General features: G+C 40.6%; 1 long non-coding RNA gene across 1 annotated transcript in view; it reads left to right on the forward strand.

The window, feature by feature from the left end:
- Positions 1 to 4,234: 4,234 nt before the first annotated feature.
- Positions 4,235 to 18,309, forward strand: part of LOC129495583 (uncharacterized) — a 41,641-nt gene continuing 27,566 nt past the window's right edge. Inside the window, exons 1-2 of the long non-coding RNA XR_008661556.1 lie at positions 4,235 to 4,328; positions 4,892 to 5,005. This is a non-coding gene — a long non-coding RNA (uncharacterized LOC129495583). The remainder of the gene's footprint in view (positions 4,329 to 4,891; positions 5,006 to 18,309) is intronic.

Genomic DNA, 18,309 nt, shown 5'->3' on the forward strand with positions numbered 1-18,309 from the left:
GGGATCCCCTACCGTTCTTTTTTTTTTAAAAGATTTATTTATTTATTAGAGAGAAAGAGAGAAAGTATGTGTGAGCGAGGGGAGGGGCAGAGGAAAAGGTGGAGAGAGAGAGAGCGAGAGAGAACGAGCAGACCCCCATTGAGCACAGAGCCCAACTCAGGGGCTCCATCCCAGGATGCCCACATAATGAGATCATGACCTGAGCTGAAATCAAGAATCAGACGCTCTTGACAGAGCCACCCAGGCACCTCATATCCTCTACTGTTCTATCGGTATTTTAGAGCATTGCTATTATTTATATTTGTTTTGCTATTGCAAGCAGTGGTGCAGTAAACAATGCTGTACACATATTTGGTATCAATTTCCAAGTGTATCCATGAGATAAATTCCTTTAGGCATAGTTCTCAGTAAAAATGTACATGCATTTTAGAATTGCAAAGTACTCTCCAGTATGGTTCTGTTGTTCTGTACTCACATGAGCAGAACACGAGAATGCTTGTTTTTCCACATCATTGACACTACTAGGTTTTAGCATTTAAAAAAAATTGCCAATCTAGTGGGGGGGAAAAATCCATCATATTCTCGTGTTTTGATTTGCATTTGTTCATTAGAAAGCTTAGCATTATTTCAAAAGCTTATTTGCCATTCATATTTTTTAATGAACCCCCCCTTAAATCCTTTGTCCATTTTTAATATGTTGCTTAACTTTTTATTATTGATTTGAATGATACTTAGAAACTAAATTGTCCTTTGTGCATCATGTGTTGCAAATGTTTTTCTAGTTTGTGATTATTCCTCTGACTTTGCTTATGGCTTTTTGTTTTGTCACATTGATTTTTTTTAATTGTAGTTAAATTTATTGTTCTTTTCTTTTATGGCTTCTGAGCTCATGGTTTTTAAAATCTAAATGGGGTTTCTAGATTGCTTGATTTGGGAAATGCCACAAAACTCTCTTAAGAATTTCATCCACATGTTTTATAAAGTTTCCCGTATCTTTGTAGACAAAATGAAGAAATAAATGTTGAATGATATATATCAAAGTGGCTTTACAGTTGACTCAGTGAATGTACATGAAGAATGCTGATTAATGAGTCCATATCAACCTGGATTCCTTTGGCCTTGATGAAAATAGAAGACATAATTCTCATATTTTCAGACAGAAGAAAGGTCAAGATAGTTTCCTGGGTAACAGGACCAAGATTCAAGAAGATCTTGACAGGCCGGAACAATGAATTTAAAACCAATGAGACCATTTAAAAGAGTTAAATCAACAACTCGTATTTTTCTGAAAGTCCAAGTATGTAAGGACGAATGGGAAGGCCTGAGATACAGATATTCATGGAAGTCACATCATCACAACAAAAATGGAGCTCAGTATGAATTAATGATGTGCTAGGAATTCCAAGAAAGCTAGTGTGGTCTTAGGTGCTCTCTGGACTATGTAACAATTTAAACAAATAAACTCCTTAATTCTGAAATCGAGGCTTACAGACACTCTAAGAAGAGTACAGAGAGGTTCTATGTAGATTTTCATCTAGATTTTCCCAATGGTAACATTCTACATAATTATAGTACCACTATTAAAACCAGAAAATTGACATTTGTACACTCTATAACCTTATTATTATTATTTTTTTACTAGTTTTTACACTTACTCTGCATGTGTGTGTGTAGTTCCATGGAATTTTATCACAACTACTGACTCATATATTTTTTTAAAGATTTTATTTATTTATTTGAGAGAGAGAGAGCGAGAGAGCAATAGAGAGAGCACAACTGGGTGAAGGGGCAGAGGGAGAGGTGAAGCAGACTCCCTGCTGGGCAGGGAGCCCAGACTTGGGGCTGGATCCTAGGACCTCAGGATCTTGACCTGAGCTGAAGGCAGACACTTAACCCACTGAGTCACCCAGGTGCCCTCAGACTCATGCATTCTTAACAGTTTTTAATTGGTAAAAAAAGTAAGAATGGACTTATATGTAGAAAAAATTTGTTCCTTTATTTCAGATAAATCAAGCTTGGAATTTTATGTAAGTGAGATACCCTGGATAAAAGTATACCTGGAGGTGAACTTGCATAAATACTCCCGTGGTTCCATGACTGTGCTATATTTGCATTCCCAGGGCCATAATGAAGCTGTATATTGAAAAACAATAGAATTAAAGAGAAATGGGACTTTTAGCAACATTTAAAAAAGATTCTATGATGGGCAGCCCGGGTGGCTCAGCAGTTTAGCGCCTGCCTTCGGCCCCGGGCATGATCCTGGAGACCTGGGATCGAGTCCCACATGGGGCTCCCTGCGTGGAGCCTGCTTCTCCCTCTGCCTGTGTCTCTGCCTCTCTCTCCCACTTTGTGCTTCTCATTAATAAATAAATACAATTTTTAAAAAAAGGTTCTATGAAGGCCTGTCATGCAACAAAAGAGGTAGGCTTATATGTCATGACAGTGTCTGTTAAGAGAGATTGGAGGCAATTATAAGAATTGATGATGGATAAATACCAACGAATATCCTAAAGGAGCCGGGGATGTTTGAGAGGGTAGGTTTTGCTTTCTATTCCAGACTGGGGAAGGAAGAGGAGAGGGAGGAAAAGCAGCGAGAAGAGATAGAGGAAGTTCTGGTGTCCTAGTGGCACACATTGGTAAAGAAATAAATAAAAGCAGTTATGAAGATATATCTTAAATGCTTTCCCATCAACTCTGTAAAGAATAATGATTGTATTCAGCTATGGCACCTGTTAATTATGAAGATACAGAGAAGTTTTGAGGGGTCTTTTTGTAACTACTTGTCATTCTCTCTCCTTTGCCTTTCTGTTTTTCTTTTTAAAGAAAACATGATGATGCATGTTTTAACCCAAAGAATGCCATATTTTATAGGCTCCTGATACTGCTTTGACTGCTTTTTTTCCTAATCTAACTTGAGCAGACCTAGATTCCTGACTGGTGAGTTTACAGTTCTATATGTCACATGTTTGTAGATGGCAAGGATCCAGGGAACCTGGAGGTTTCTGAGAGAGGTGGCTGCTGTCATGCTCAGAGGACAGAAGCTGTAAAGGAGAGTATCTGCTCTGAAGGCATCTTGAGGGAGAGGAAAGGTATCAGGTGTATTGGTTTGGATTTCGTCCAGTTGAATATAATAGAATACTCAAATACAGGGACTTAAGCACATGGAGATTTATTTATTTTTTACATGACAAGAAGGTGAAAGGTAGCAGTTGCCCAGTCTAGTTCAGTGGCTCTGTCATGTTAGGGCTGAGTCTCTTCAGTTTTCCTCACTATTCCTCATGGTTGCAAGAGGGCTGCTGCAGCTCTAGGCAACATGTCTATATTCAAGGGAGGAAGAAGAGAGAAAGAGAAAGGAGGAAAGGAAACAGAAAGGGTTGCCATCAACCATTTCAGGAAATGCAAATGTCTTCCCCAAAGCCTTCTCTCATATCTTACTGGCCAGAATTTTTCCTTCTCCCCACAGTTTTGAGTCACACAATTCGACAGAGAGATTTGTACAAGCTTTAATAACAGGAGAGGAACCAAGAGAGGGGGACGGAGAGTTTTCCGTAATGTGCACATGGTTTAAAGACATTAACCTGTGAGGATGGACTATTAATCTCAGAGGCTTAGCTTGATATTTATTTGTAGAATTCTGTTATGTACTCACTTATGTCTGGAATTAAGAGAAAGGAAGTAGGGCAATAAGGATTTTGATAATTCTCCACTGAACTGAAATCATCTGTGGGGGATGAAATGAAGTTGGTCATAAAAGCTCTTCTTGAGATTTTCCTGCAGCTCTTCTCTGGCAAAATATCAACTTAGAGAAATTTCTTCATAGACTCTCTGTTTTTAGTTGTAAACATGGTGGGATGATGTTCTGGGCTGTTGCATCTGGGAGCCCAAGTAGGGTTCAGGAGATCACCCTTCTCCATTTGAAAGCTGTATTTCTGTAATTGAGACCAGAGCTTGACTCCTTGTGTCCGCAATGCTACTAAATTGAATTAGGGACTTTATGGGAAGAACAATGAGAGCCCAAATTCATGTATGAGCATGCAGATCTTTTAAGTGGTAATATGAAACAGGCCCAGCATTCTTGGGTTCTAAGCGTGGGTTTTAGAAAATGTGTTTAGTAACACAACTCTGATTGTTTAAGGGGACTTTGAGCATCTGAGGAGGGAGGTTTTAATTAGCCCCCTTTTATAAATGTGGAAATCAAGGGTCAGGAGAGTTAAAGAAGTTGCCTGAAGTTTCTCAAATAGAGCCGAGATTCAAAATGCTTCTTGTCTGATCCATGGACCTTCCTCTTCATTAGGAGGACACCCTAAGCTACTACTAAGCTCCACAAAGTGAGTAAAATCAGGTGTAAGTAGGTAAAGAAGTGAGGCCCTGATTGAAAAGGTTGTTTTGTAGGCCCGAGGTCATGGAGTTTGGTGTTGGTTCTGCCCTTGTGATTTAGCGTGTGTATGTGATACAGTGATTTAAACGAGGATTTATGAGCTCAGTGTTAATGTGGATGTGGGTGCTGTCTGGCTCTGCTCCTCAACACCAAGAGGACTCCACCTCAAACGTTTGTCCTTTTGTATACGCACCTGGTCCTGGGCTGGTGTCTCGGTGGACGAAGGCATGCCCTTATTCTGCAGCCACCGTTACATACCTGAGCACTAGCGATGTGCTGACTCCACCCACCTGGCCTCCCGGAGGGAGGACATGGCCCCCAAGAGGACACTGAACATTTCCTAAAGAGCTTTTACTCTGTGTGTGTGTGTGTGTGTGTGTGTGTGTGTATGTGTGTGTGTGGCAGGGGAGTTAAAAAAGATGAAAACGTATAGAAAGAGGTGCATTTAGCAGGACTTTTGGCTACAGATATGCTTGGGTGGCACAGCTCATTTTTCTTCATTTCCATCCTAAGGGACCCCACGCCACAGCCTGTCCTTGGAAGTTTCTCCTTTCCCTTCTTTCTTGTGGGTGCCTCTCCCCTCCAGTACAGAGTTATTGCAGATGGGGCGGAGGAACATGTTCCAGGGTAAGTATATATGTGTTCCCTCCACATTCAAAGGCTTTGTGGTTGGCAAACACTGGTTTTCCCATATTTTCCTTAATGCCATGACTCCGAATGGATATTAATAGTACTGGTCAAATAAGAATTGATTTAACAGAAAGGTTTTATTTGCATTCCTGTTTTCATCTCCAGCTTTAGTGTTGGGCTTGGCAATGCCTCAAAACAAACCTTTATATATTTTGTATATCCATACGCATGTGGGTGTATCCACATACATGTGAATACACACTTTATGTGTATACACACTCATCTCCGTATTTTGGATATGGTTGCTGAGAGTCCTGGAGTAGTGGACTAAGTACACTTTTATCCATTTGTTTTCAATTTAAGCAATTTAGCCATACGTCTCATGAATCACAAACGTGGACCTACTCTTGGACACAGTAATTTCTCTTTGGGAAATGATACCATGTAAATCTTTAAAAATAAAGAGAAAGTCATAAAACACATAGTTGTATTTTTTTTAAACATACGGGATATTTTAATTTACAGTTCACAGATTCTTTTCACACGAATTATCTCCTTTCATGTACGCAGTGACGCTCTAGGGGAGGTGGTTTTGTTTTTCCTCATTTTATAAATGAGGGAACAGGCATAGAGAAGTGATATGGTTTCTTTAAGGTTGGAAGTTGGATCTAATGGTAGAGTTTGGACAGTTTTGCCTAGTTTGGAAAGCAGGGAAACTCAACCAAGAGGATAGGACACTCGTCAAAAAGACGACAAAGCATTTGAATGTGCCTTAAGGGAGAAAATGGGAAATCTATGTCTTCCGGGCAATTTCTCTTTATCATACAATCCCCATTTCCCGATGGAGGAACTTGTTAACTATGGTGTGCCAATTTAATGCACATCGTGGAGCTCTTTATACTATAATTACAGAGACTGAAATGTGATGGAAAGTATTTATGGCATAATTTAACTTATAATTTAAAACATAAAAATTATATTCATAGAATAAGTATGAATGTGTAAACTATGCATTTTTAAGGATAAAAACTGGAAGAGGACATGGAAACAAAAACAGTTGTGTTCATGGGATGGGATTGTAACTAAATTTTCATAATATTTTTTCCTTCGTACATATAGAATTAACAATAAGTTTTAAAAATCCAAATACTATCAAAAATGAACATTTATTGAGTGCAGATACTGGCCTAAACGTTTTCCATGCCTAATTCCATTTAATCACAACTCTGTGAGGTAAATGTTATTATAATTTCCACTTGGTAGATGAGAACCATTTGTTTTAGGATGGTTAAATAACTTCTCCAAGGTTCTAAAGGGTAGGAGTCAAGATGGGGGCACTTGGGTTTATGCTCTGTTTCTTCCAACTCCAAATACCAACAGTCCTACAATATACGTCTTATAAAGGTGATAGTCATTTAATTGTGAAACTCATCTTAGGTGCCTATAAAGACTCTTTTGTCTCATTGTGGAAGAACTTTAGTTGATTGACAGATATTACCCATTCACACAGCGTTTAATTAGTTAGGAACTCTTTGTGGACCATCTATACCTACAGGACGAAATGCATTGAGGAAGTAGAGATTTACAACCTGTTTTGCACAACAAAGGTCCAGAATAGCAGAGGCTGCCATGAAAGCTGATTCTGACACCTTGCCCACTACCGATTTAATGGCAGCATTGACCAGCACCTTAGTTCAGGAAGTAGGTGTGTGTGACAATCCACGGGGTGCAAAAAGGGTTGCTATAGCTCCCATGCCAAGGAACAGTGCTAGCCCCAGGCTTTCCCCTGAATCTCCAGGAAGAAGGTCAGTATTTTATTGCTTCTGTTCTCCATTGGGAGGATAAATGCTTCAGTTCTCTACTTCACTTTGCCCAAGCATTAGCTTTGAGTTGAGAAGAAAAGATGTCCTCTTCTAGCAGAAGGGACCAGCCCGCGTTTCTTGGTTTTAATGGGGCTGGGATCTTTCCAGCGGTGTGGAATTCCTTCTAAGGCTTGAGTAATGACTCTATTGTAGAAACGTCCTTTCTTGCTGCTGGTTACAGCATTGCTGGTTTGCAGGAGCAGACTGCTCTTTGAAGGCGGGATTTACAGAAGGCTTTGGAGAATGGAACACAAAGTCGTTCTTCCACACTGCCCCCACCAGAGAGTTGACCTTCCAGCTATCTTTCCTTCATAGGATGGAGTTTCTAATCTGTAGGCTTCAGGTACCTGGCTCCTTACCTTTCCCATTTCCTTTATCAGAGCATGTGCACTTTCAAGGTCTTTGTTGTGAATCTTTTTGATTAGTGTCTTATCTTTTTTTGGTAGGGCTTCCTTGCTTTCCGGACTGAGCAAAATAGAATCACCCCACTCTATCCCCATCCACTTTTGTCTACTGCTCTCAGTTATTCACAGTCTTGAAATGTGTTCTTATTCTGGGGCTTTTATTCTTTGGTGTGAAGTTGATTGAGTATTAACGCTCCTGAATACTATGGGTAGCATTTCTGCTCTGCAAAGCACTTCACAGAGGTTAACTAATTAATCCTCTCAACACCTCTTGTCCTGTGGGGACAATTAATAGTTGGCCAACAATAGGAAGGAGAAGGGAAGCGATTCTTACTCTTTTCATAAAGGTCTTCAACCTTCAAAGCACATTTCCTGCCAATAGCTAGAATACAGACTATGGGAGACAGAGGAGAAGGGAGAGATTTTGAGAGGAAATTCCTCTACCACCTTCATGAAATTCCCCATTAAAGGTTTCGGTGCAGGGTCTTGAGTGGGTAAACTTTGTGGAGCTAGCTTTGTCTAAGGACTTGAGCAAGGGCTTAATCTTAATCCTCATTTTCCTTCTGATTTAGAATCATAGAATGTTAGGGGGTTCAGGCCTTGGAGATTCAACAAGGCCTTATAAATGCAAAAACTTGACCTTATAAATGCAAAAACTAAGGCAGAGGAAGGTTAGATTATTTTAAGGTGATAGAGAACTGATTGGTTTATTTATTGACACACCCTCGGCTTCTCTGATAGATAAGGTGTCTGCTTATCTTGAAGGTCTTATGAGAAAGTAGGAATTGACTGTGTCACTGGCCAGCACTAGGCTTAGCTATTGGACTATGTTCAGCCTGTGGTTCCTGAGTGAAGTGGCGGGACCTGGGGGAGCCAGCCAGCTGGTGGACCGTAGAAAAACAGAACCACCACCATTGTGCAAAAATGCCTTCATGTATATTCGGGGAAGACAGGGTATAGAATACATCATTTATCTTCAGAGAGTCAATGGATATTTGATATAAACAAACAGTCCATTATAGTGTTCACTGTAGCAAATTCTGTAATTACAAATTTTATGGCAACTCCCATTACTGAACCATTTTCATCCCTCTCCTCGCTGTCTGAGAAACCACAAATTGGGTAGAAATTTTCATGGCTAGACTCTGCCTGCTGGAGGATGGATGACTTCTGGGAGCACAGGGAAGGAAGGAAAATCTCATTAGCTACCTCTAAGTTATTGTTGAATGCGAAGAAATGTAAGCATATTCCTTTTCCAGTTTGCAAAAGAGTCGAATGTTTCTTTTCTCTGTATCGTGAAATTGTGAAAAATGAGGCAGTAAGACCTCATTTTCAAGGCTGTATAGAATCACTGAGAAATGTTGAGGGGAAAATGCTTTACTGAATCACTTCTAAGCGTGCTGGAGATGTGACTGCTCATAATTTCAGCGTCTACTCTGCCAGTGTTTACACTTTACATTTTCCTCTGCTCTGTCTTGATTGTGTCCATGCAATCCTGGGTTCCTGGAGTTAAAAAGATTTGAAACCCTGGCTGGGAGGAGAGAAGCTCAGCACGTGTCCGGGTTGGTGGTGTTTTTCTGAGGTGGCAAATTCTAGCCTCAGGGGTTAAAAGGATCAGTGTTTTTTTTTTTTTTTGTGCAGAGTCGATATTCTGCCAGATGCCAATAGGTGCTTGACAAACACCTCTTGAAAACACATAGTTGAGTAACAGAATTCCAGACACTAAAAAAAAAGAAGAAAAGAAAAAAACCAAAACAAAAAACACCCTCCCCTCACCCTGTCCTGTAGCTTCTTTGCTTAATCATGAACAGATTTCTTATCCTCCAGTCAGCCGCACGCTGTCTTCTCTGTGCATTGTCTGCCTGGGAACTCTCTCACCTCATTTTCCCATGGGTCTTGAGTCTAAGTCATCTTTCAAGACTTACCACAGTTTCTGGGTTTCCTCTGTTCCCCTAAGTGTCTCCTGATTATCTTAAGCTATAGGTAAATCTTCATTCTTAAAATTCAAGGAGCATTTGTTTTTTGTACTACCAGAATAAGATACTCGCTTATAAATGTTTTGTATGGTTTGCAAAGGGTTTCATATACATTCCTTGTCTCCCTACCTAGATTGTAAGTGCTTTGGGGCCAGCGGTCATCTAGTATGTATCTGACTTTAGTGTAAAGGGGAATTCTGAGGCAGTATATGCTTCATCTACTGTTGCCGAGTAGTAATCCAGGATGTGTGAAAAGGCGGTTTTTCCCTTCTAGGCTATAAGCTCTTTAAGGAAACATCTTTTTGTAATTCATCTTTTTTGTGCTTTACACTCACTTAATGCTTAAAAAATATTTGTCAAATGAATGATTTGTAATCTTCTGGGCTTTTCAGAGAGGACATTTGTCTTTAGCTTCTCCTCAAATCTCTAGGTGCTCATCAACTGTGTAGACTTTGGGGACCTCCACTTCTGATAGAACATTTTTTTAACTTCTGCTGATAATTATTTGTAGGGATTGTAGGTGTTTGGGATTATTTTTGATGCCGTTGTTCTTCCTCTAATACCCATGTCTTTGCAAAAATTGTTTCCATGGAAAGTGCCCATTGTGCATTTTTTCTTTGTCAATCATACATAAAGACACAAATTTGAAAAAAAGTAATATTGAGGATCCCTGGGTCGCTCAGTGGTTTAGCGCCTGCCTTTGGCCCAGGGCATAATCCTGGAGTCCGGGATTGAATACCACGTCGGGCTCCCTGCATGGAGCCTGCTTCTCCTTCTGCCTGTGTCTCTGCCTCTCTCTCTCTGTGTGTGTGTCTCTCATGAATAAATAAATAAAATCTTTTAAAAAAATAATATTGCTCTGTCATACACCTTCCTTGTGTTGTTGGTTTCTGCTTCCTTAGGCTTTATTTGGAAATAAATGGGGAGAAAAATATTGAATAACAGTATTCTCAAACTGTTGACCTATATAATCTGAAACAAAGATTTCCATGGTCATTTCCCTCCCTCTCTTTCTCCCTATTGCTATGGATCCATAGCTATACAATTGTATAACACCATCTTCTTGCACCCTTCTTCTTCACCACATGGTATCATGGACATTTTGTCTGAAAACCTGAATCCAACTGCTCTGTTGGCCTAGTTAACCTTTCTAGAAAATTTATTTTCCTACTTTTAAAAAAGCTCACCAGTATTATTTCCTAGAGTAATAATAAACTTATTTTTGAGTTGGATTCTGTGGTTGCCCTATAAACCATTCGCTGGTGAAATTATTGAGGGATTATAATTTACATAGTTCCACAGATGTACTAAATACTTAGAAATATCCAAAGAAGATGTTTCATGTATCTCTTCATTTAACAAACATATACTCAACATCTCTGTGATGTTTAGCGAAGCAGTAAAAAAAGGATGCATCTTATCCTTGCTTTCTGGAGGTTTGCAATTTAGAAGGTGGTAGGAAAAACATCAAAGTCAAGAAATTGAGACTTGAAATAGGGGTAGCCTGTCTATCTGGGACCTTAGAGACAAGATCCATTTGTTATGATTTTGAGTAATCTGAAGAGCTTAAGAGGGAGCTTTTAAATGAAGCCTTGATAGTTGACTAGATGAAGGAAGGGATGGGGTAGGAGCAAGGGAAGAGTGCTGTGGGCGAAGGAAAGAGCTGGAACAAAGACCCATGGATAAGAGGGCATGCGTAGTTTAGAGATAGGAAGGCCAGCAGGCAGAAGTGGGATGTCAGGGCACTGTTATTTGGGAGATGGGAAGGATGACAAAACAAAGCATTAAGGTTATTTTTTTAGAGAAAGAAGTAATGCTCATTCCTCTGTTTCATTTGTTGCTGCTGAAATGAATAATGTGGCAACATAATTATCATTGTTTCCGTAGATGAACCAAAAGTGCTGAGGCCAATGCCAAGGGAGAGAAAGGATTTGGGAAAGATAGCAGCAGATGTAGAGTTACCAAGTCATTGGCGGTAGCACCTTGATTGACTGGAGGAGCCTGGGTGGTGGATACTCAGTTGATCACTGGAGTGTCCTTGACAGACAAAATGTCACCATGGAATAGTAAACACTTGAATTTGCAAAAACTCAAAGAGAGAGCTCCTAAGGTCTAAATATGCTGTGTGACCTTGGGAAATAATTTTACTGTTCTAGATCTTAAGATCCTCTCTGAAAAATGAATTGGTCTGACAAGAAAGCCTTTGTGGTTTATTTGGCTCATCCTATGACTTTTTAAACCAGCGATTTTCAAGCTCCCTTAAACATCTGCTTCATTCCGGAGCCTCACTTGAGAGTCAGTATTAGGAATCAATTGTACTTTCCACTAAAACTGTCAGGGGTCCTCTACCCCCCACAAAGATTCTTCTGTAGATAATCTATGCTGAGAACAATCTGCAAAGTCTTTCCAGACTGATCCAGTCTGGATCAATCTTGCCCTTTCCAACCCTGGAATTCCTGGAGTTCTGGAAGAAATTCTAGAACTTCCTCTGATTCCTGGAGGATGGAGTCCTATTTTTAACCTTCTCTTACTTTTCAGTACTGAGCCTCATGGAATCTTAGGCTTATTCATTTCAAGAAATCTGCATCAAAAGTTCATGGGTATCAGATACTGGGGACACAGAGACATAACTTTCCCTTAAGGAGCACTGTCCAACTGGTAGGACATCTGTGCAAATGAAATAAACAACTGGCATTTTGTTGTTTGATTAAATGGACATTTAATACTTTTTCAAACGTGAAGCCCTATATATTTAATATTTGCTGTTTTTTCCCCTACTGGTCCATTAAATAATCATTCTCCAATATCTTTTTTTTTTTCATTCTCCAATATCTGAAGGAATATAAGGTCAGGGGAGTATGAAGGTTACATCACTCATTGTCAATTTATTAAACACAAAAGCAAAGGATGATTTATAAAGTTCTGCTACCAGTACCAGTGCCCTCTTTTATTTTTTAAAAGATTTTTTTTAAAACTTGATATGTATAGAGAGCGACAAGCAGAGAAAGCATGAGGGCAGGGGAGAGGTAGAGGGAGAAGGAGAGAGAGTCTTAAGCAGACTCTTCACAGAGCATAGACCCTGAAATCATGACCTGAGTTGAAACCAAGGGTTGGAGACTTAACTGTGCCCCCCAGGTGCCCTATACCAGTGCTCTCTTGAGGAGCTGGCCACAGATATATGTGCATTCAGTTGATTTCAAAAAACTTTAAGGACGTGTGTCCTTGTTTGACACTCCCCCACCCTCCCCTGCACCACTACTTCTCTTTCTCTTCAGCTTCCTCTGACTTCTCTTATTTTTATCCATTTTCTCACCCTCACCATTTTTCCTACTCTTTGACCAGTTTAGGTCCCTCATCCTCTTATAGACACCTTCACCAAGGGTTAATTATGTGCCAGGTACAGATCATTAATTTACTTAGATCATTATTTAATCCTAACAATATTTTTTATGGAAAAGGACATCGAAGCTCAGGGATGCTGTCATTTGGCCAAAGGCACACGACAAGGGGCAGAGCTCCAAGAGGAATAAACCGGTGAGTCTGCTATATCCCATTTCAGCAGATACATCTTCCTTGCGGAGCAATTTTCTTTCATTAACTGTGCCTGAAACGCTTCAGACAACCTCCAGAAAGTTAAGATGGTTTGTGTCTTCTTTTACAACAGATACAATTATTTGAGAAACCGGTGGCTAAAACTTGCAAAGTCTGCAGGGAAGAACTTCTGGGCCCTTTGGAGTTTTTTTTTTTACCAAGCACCACCGTCTCCTCAAAGGCAAGGAACAGCAATTAGGATAAAAGAGACCAGGAAATAAAAGGAATGAACAATGTAGTGATTGCCCTGGGAAAACCATAGCCTATCTTATATTTCTGTTTTAATAATGACCCCTAAGCTTTCCAGGGTGTTTTGGAACATACATGTTATCTTAAAACATGTTTTGAACTTTGGCATTTCAATGCCTTTACAAGGGCCTCCAAGAAGAAGGGAAGACTCTCTTAGCTGCAGTGAGTAGAACCATTAAATGTGTTTACCCGCTGACGTCCCAAACTACTTCTTGATTGGAAACAAAGGGGTGAAAAAGTCCTGGTGTTTATGTGTAAAGGGGCTTAGGGTTTTCATTCCTTTCCTTTTTTTGGCGGGGGTGGGGGGGTGTATTATTTTCCTGGAAGCTGTTTGGAGTGTTGTGCTTTTGATATATAAACTCTCTCTATATAGTTTAGCTGTGCTTGAAAACAATGTAAATTCAGAGTGAAGTATAATTCCTATTGCTACTTTAATTTTATATTGTCTACTGACCCAATAGTGGCTGGGAATTAATCTTAGAATCATACCCTAGTAGAACTAGTTATTGGATCCCTCTATATCTGACATTAACGATATGACTGGGGGACCTAGGAACCTGGTTCACTATCTTTTACCTTGTTTCAGGGGGCTCTCACATCTGGGAGTAAAATTTCCCTTAAATCAGAGGAAAGAACTGATGTGATTAGAATCCCCCTCGTTTGGGAGTTATAGTGCTTAGTGTTCTTCTCAGTTATGACTGCAGAGTCTATGCCTAGCAAGGGAAGGAACGGCTGCCTTCACCATGCTGAGCCGGGGCCTCTCCCCAGAGATGCTGCAGAGTGGGGTGTCAACCACTATGGAAGGTGTGTTTTCTGAGAGCTTCCAGTAGAGTCTCTAACTAAGGATGGAGGAGGAACGTGTCTGTTACAAATTGTACCAATGTTGTGACTTAAAGCAATATTATGCCCTTTATTGACTGATTGATTGATTTTATTTTTTTAGGGACTGGGGGGACAGAGGGAGTGGGAGACAGAGAATCATAGCCAGGCTCCAAGCCCAACTCAGGGCTTGATCTCACAACCCTGAGACGGTGACCTGAGCCAACATCAAGAGTTGGGCGCTTAACTGACTGAGCCACCCAGGTGCCCCTAAAGCAGCATTATGTCCTTTAAAGGGCCTATAATTGTGCTAAATTATATCATGACCAACAAGCATTTTTTCAGTATTTCCTATATGCCAGGCAATACACTAGGTACTAAGCATGCAAAACTAAATAAGGCACAATTCCTGTCCTCAAAAAGTTTCTTTATCCAACCAGAAATTGGGGAGACCTGAGCTTTTCTAATGCATTAGAGTTGCAAGGAAAAATGCTGATTGCATCCCTTAGTGAAAATTATAAGCTCAGATTTGAAATAATCAACTGTCATTACTACTAATTACCATAATTACTATTTGTCCACTATTAGTAATTTTTTGAATATTGTGAATAAAGCTGTTATGGACATGTGTGTAAAAGTCTTTGTGTGGACAGATTTTCATTTTTCTTGAGTAAATATCTTGGGATGGAATTGCTAGATCACACTGCATCTGTATTTTTAAATTTATAAACTTAAAAATAAACTTTTCCAAAGTGATCATCTCATTTTATATTCCCACCTGCAAAGCCTGAGAATTTTAGTTGCTCCACATTGTTGGAAATACTTGGTATTATTAGTCTTTTAAATTTTAGCCATTGTAGTGGGTGTGCAGAGATAGTTCATGTGGTTTTAATTAGCACTTCCAGATGACTCTTGATATGGAGCATCTTCTCATGTGTGCATTGGTCAAATATCTTGTTTTGTGAAATGACTTTTGCCCATTTTAACTTGTATTGCCTGACTTACTACTACTGAACTACAGAGTTAAACAAAAGATACTCTGGATACAATTCCTTCATCATATACATGAGTTTCTCCCAGTCTGTGGAGAAAATATGCATTTTATCCATGGTATCTTTCAGCAATTAAAGGTGTTCAAGTTTGATAAAGCCCAATTCATTAATTGTTTTCATATTATGATTTGTGCTTTTCATGACCTTATATCTAAGAAATCTTACCTTCCCTCAAGGTCACAAAATTTTTCTTATGCTTTCTTCTAGAATGTTTATATTTTATGCGTGGGCCTATAATACATTTTGAATTAACTTTTGTATGTGGTGTGAGGTAAGGGTTAAAATTCATATTTATCTATGTGGACATCCACTTGTTTCAGCACCAGCTGTTGAAAGGCTATCATTTCCCTTCATTGACTTTCCTTGGTGCCTTTGGGAAAATCAAGTGATCGAATATGTGTAGGTCTGTTTCTGGACTCTATTCTCACCCATGGATCTGTATATCTGACCTTATACCAATATCACATTGTCTTGCAAACTGTCTATTTATAGCAGGTCTTGGTAACAGGTGATGCAAGTCATTCCAATCTTTAAAATACTTTTTAAAAAAATATTTTGTTTATTTATTCATGAGAGACACACAGAGAAACAGAGGCAGAGACACAGGCAGAGGGAGAAGCAGGCTCCATGCAGGGAGCCCGATGTGGGACTCGATCCCAGGACTCTGGAATTATGCCCTGAGCCAAAGGCTGATGCTCAACCGCTGAGCCACCCAGGCGCCCCTAAAATTCTTTTCCTTTACAAAGATTGTTTTGCAATTTGTGGTCTCCTGCATTTTAGAATCAATGTGGTCAATTTTTACAAAATGCCTGCTAGAATTCTGATTGGAAAACATAGAATCTGTAGATTAGTTTGAGGATAATTTGTGTCTTAAGAATCCTGAGTCTTCCGATCCCTAGGGGTGGCATATCTCTTCACTTCAGTTCTTTTTAGTTTCTTTCAACAATGCTTTATTGACTTTAGCTATAGATCTTGCACACGTTGTGTTAAATTGTGTTCTTAAATATTTTGCTTTTGTATGATAGTGTATATGGCATTGTTTTTATATTGTGATTTTCAATTGCTCATTGCTAGCATATAGAATATATTGATTTTTGTATATTGACTGTGTCTGTTGTCACCTTGCTAAGTTGAATTCAGGCTCATAGAGGGACTCAGCTGTGCTCTATCAGCAGCCAACACCCTGAGGCTCCAGTAGAATAAGGGTCTTGGCCCTGCACAGGGAGTGTGAACAGTGGATGGTTGTGGCTGCAATTATGATTCCATTGCAGTACACATGCTGTGACTATCTGGCTCTGGCTCCTTTCCCCAGCTCATCTCTTGCTACTCCCTTTCCTACATACACAACTATTCTGAACTACCTCCAGCCTTGTGGATGAAGCCGTGGATTTTCTTGCTTCCTTAACTTTGTGCCAGTTGTAAAGCAGGCTTGAATCCAGAGCAAAGTGAAGGTACAAGGGGCCGGGGGGCCTGTACAGGTACAGAGGAGGAGAAACAAAGAACGCAGTGGTCTGGGCTCTTGCAGGGAGGCAGGCAGTAGGCCTCTTGGGAAACCATTTCTGTGACTCTTAGGGTGTCGGTCCCAGCCTCTGCTCAGATCGAGGGTGTAGCTTCTGTATTGTACTAGTTGGGTGCTCCCCCTTTCCAAAGGCTACGGGGACCTAGATATGGGGGTGAGGAAATGCAGAAGGGCAGGCCTGGGCTTGGGCGGGGGGAGAGCTTCTAAGAGCTAGATCTGGAAACAGCAGAGAAGAAAACTCAGGAGCTGGCAGGCCAGCACCTCACTGAATGTGGTGAATATTCACCTCTGAAAGGGGTAAATATCACATGCACCATTTATTCCTAGCAAATGGATTTAGTAATGACGGAATAAATCTGTTGTTTCTTCCTTCTTCCTTGTACACTTGGCACAAATTTGTTTTAATTATTTCAAGAGCTTATCAATTATACAGTCTGTTCAGATGCTGAACCTTTTCTGTCAGAATTTGACTCGTCCTTAAGATCAGGTGACCCTTAATGAAGGGCCAGTGAGACAGTGACAAGGCTTTTAAGAAAGGAAATGATTGCTGCTTGTAGAGGTGGACGTGTTCCCATGTGGAGTCAGTATTAGTAATGGGCACCTCGCCTTGAGAAGTACACTGGCTCTTCCTGAGCAGCTTGGAGGGGGTGGGGGGCATACAAAGCAATTGAGTTAAGCCCTTACTGAGATTGCTTTCTCTCCTTGGGATGAAAAATGATCAGATGTGCGGCACTTTGCTCAAAATTAGGAAAAGCTACTAGTGAATTTATCTCCAGAAAAATTGTTTGTTCCGATTCCTAGTCCTTGAAGAACACTACCCAATCTAGGGCCAACTGAGAGTTGGATGATTAAGGGTAATATTTTCTGAAGTTGATTTTAATCTATACTCTACAGAAAAGCTATTTGCTTAGATGAGTTTTGACTTGGAGGACACCTCTAGCTTGGCTGAGGTCCTAGAACTTGAGAGATAATTAACAGGTGATGTACAATTACCTCTTAGTAGGGCCAGTGTTAGCATAACAGGGTATCTCTGCTGGGCGCAGGTATATGTGGGTGCAGAGTTAGGAGACATTTCCCAGTTCTAAGCAACTGTTCACATTATCCGAGTAGCTTCTTTGATAAACAACGGCAACGCTGAGCACAACAACATGCTCTGTCTACCATTTGGGGTGAAGATACACACGAACCCTTCTGTTTGGTGTGAGAGAAGAATAGAGGTATGGGGGATAAAGATACTGGGTAAGCCAGAGGGCAGAGAGGAAAAAAGGTGTCCCCTAGAGAAGGTTTCCTGCAAAGTAAGAATTTGTTCTGAAGAGTAAGCCAGATCCTGCAACAAGGCCTTGGGGCAGAGAGGGACAGTGGTTGGTTATGGTGGGCAGTTGCTCGGATTCCCTGTCCAGCTACCCTTGTGGGACCTATGGACCCTCCCTGTGCACAGGTTATGAGAGTTCAGCAGGATCACTGTGCTCCCCCCTCCCCCATTTTAAATCCAGCACAAGTCAGAGCACTGTCCTTACACATTTTAATTTTTTTTTTTTTATTTATGATAGTCACACAGTGAGAGAGAGAGAGGCAGAGACACAGGCAGAGGGAGAAGCAGGCTCCATGCACCGGGAGCCCGACGTGGGATTCAATCCCGGGTCTCTAGGATGGCGCCCTGGGCCAAAGGCAAGCGCCAAACTGCTGTGCCACCCAGGGATCCCTGTCCTTACACATTTTGAGGAAGCCAGTGGGAACACCATGGTCCTGTTTGCAGGCATATCTGTGAAGGCCAAGAGGGCGCTCTCGCCTGTAGGATTCTGGCTCAGCTCATTTTCACTCAGGTGGAT

This window comes from Nyctereutes procyonoides, unplaced genomic scaffold (genome assembly GCF_905146905.1).
Source record: "Nyctereutes procyonoides isolate TBG_1078 unplaced genomic scaffold, NYPRO_anot_genome, whole genome shotgun sequence".
Lineage (NCBI taxonomy): Eukaryota > Metazoa > Chordata > Mammalia > Carnivora > Canidae > Nyctereutes > Nyctereutes procyonoides.